This window comes from Grammomys surdaster, unplaced genomic scaffold, assembly GCF_004785775.1.
Source record: "Grammomys surdaster isolate TR1022 unplaced genomic scaffold, NIH_TR_1.0 142, whole genome shotgun sequence".
In the NCBI taxonomy this organism is placed as follows: Eukaryota; Metazoa; Chordata; class Mammalia; order Rodentia; family Muridae; genus Grammomys; species Grammomys surdaster.
In genome coordinates, this window is record NW_021604600.1 from 758,193 (window position 1) to 760,563 (window position 2,371).

Below are 2,371 nucleotides of genomic sequence, written 5' to 3' on the forward strand. Positions count from 1 at the left end.
CACACACACACACACACACACACACACACACACACACACACACACACACTCAATACACACCTCACATTCTCTCTTCACTCACTCCACATTCTCTCTTCACTCACTCTTCACATTCTCTCTTCACTCACTCTTCACATTCTCTCTTCACTCACCCTTCACAGGCTCTTTCATTCACCCTCTCATTCACTCTCTCTCACCACATTCACCTCAAATGCATCTTCATCTTTCTCTTGCCCCAGTCTTTTATTAATACTCCAAAAACAGATAGAAAAAAAAAAGACATTGTATAATCATTGCCAAATCAAATTCAAAAGAATAACCACATCCCACAAAGAACTAAGAATTACAACTGTTCCCAAAGTTTCAAGCTTCCCCATTCCCAGGTCTGTAGCCAAAATAATAATAATTGCAAACTTATCATTATTTAAACTTTAACTTTTAACTTATTATACTTCAGAGCTCAGAGCTCTGAAGTCAGCTACTTGCATTTTCCTGAGAAGCTCTAATGATAAATGACATGGCCAAAGCTGCCAAGCAGTGGCCGGAAAGAGTCAAATTAACCCTTAACTCAGTAGTTCCACTAGCTTTCCACTTCTGTGCATTGCACACAATGACTCTCCTAAGAGTCCCAGCATTTTGACTTAGTTTTACTAGTATAAGATTTTATATAGTCTATACTTCCTTATCTAGAAACCACTCTTAAATGTTGTGCAAAACTTATTTCATAACTTCAATAGATTTTTCCTTTCTTGGGGTCCCAGTGTTGGCTCTATTTCATTTTCTAATAATTTCTTCAAACTTTCTTTGCAAGTCAAGCATTAGTCTGGAACTACCATTGTGCAGTTATTGCATTGTTTCCAAGATGAGAACACACAGCATGTGCCTGGGCCATTAGGACTGTGCTGTGCTCTATGCCTCAATTTTTAATTGTTTAAGAATCATTACAACAAGGAACATCTAGTTTCACAGAATTCACCAGAGCAGAAGGAGGAAGAAGTAAGAAAGTCAGATATGATAGAATAATTATGCCCACCAAGGCCAATTGAAAAACAGTCACCCACAAATGAAATCTATACAGCCATTGTCCATGGCTAAGGTTAGAAGAAATGGGAACAACTGTTTTTTCCAAAGAGCTGCCTCGGACTACTGAGGTGTCTCCATCCAGGCCTATTGCAGGCAGTCCATTATTTCAGATGGTGGGTCCCCTGGAGGGATGTGTCTCCTGCTTCTCTGGGTCCCAGACACCATCCTCTTTATAAGGAGCTGCTGCCGCAGGCTTCTAAGATCTCTCCATCCTGGCCTACAGCAGGCAGTCCTTGTCATTGTATGCTGTCCCCAGCAACAACTGGCCTGGAAAAACATACAATAGTGGCATAGACATCATGGAAACATACAAGCTCTTCCTGATTGGATTTAAATCCACTCCACAAGATGAAATCCATACCTGCCACCACTATTAGGCCAAGAACCCATAGCTAGAAAGGTTATGGGCCCTATGTGAGAATCTGCTACTGTTATTCTGCTAAATGTACATAGCATCAAATTGACACTTTATGACTTATTGTTATACCCATAGATTAGTGAGTAAGCAGCTAGCAAGCAGGTCATATAACAACATCCATCTTTCTCTGCTCTTGACTGTGTAGGCAGTATGAAAAGCTGTCTCAAGTTCTTGCCTCTGTGTCTTCCATGAAATGATGGACGTTAATTTGGAATTATGAGCCAAATAAACTGTTTCCTCTACTATAATTTTTAATTATAACTTTATTTTTTTTTTGGTTTTTTCGAGACAGGTTTTCTCTGTGTAGCCCTGGCTGTCCTGGGACTCACTCTGTAGACCAGGCTAGCCTCGAACTCAGAGATCTGCCTGCCTCTGCCTCCCAGGTGCTAGGATTAAAGGCCTGCGCCACCACCACCCAGCGTTAATTATAACTTTTAATAAAATGAAAATAAATATGTGTCAACATTTTTTTAAAAAAAATCAGTTAAGATTGCTGTATGAAAAGCTGCAATGTCCTTTTTAGAGAGTTAGAAAGAGTTCTGTGGTTTTTTTTTTGGAAAATATTGTAATTAAACTTATCCCAATCTAGCTTCAAATGAATGAGACTCAAACGATGATATTGATGTATTAGGCTCTGTGCAATTACTTGGTGATAACCCCTAATCTAAATCTCTAATGCTAGTCTGGTTACTACCTCAACTCTGCTCCCCCAGTACTTGCTGTTTGAAATTCTCTGTGTTATCTCTGCTCCAGCAGTCTGGTGAGACATGACTCTGGCACAGGCAGCTGGTCCATCATGAGTAACAGAGACCTCCTGTTCTCTCTGTCTTCCTCTCCTCTGAGCTCCCCACCTCCTCTCTCTTTCTCTTT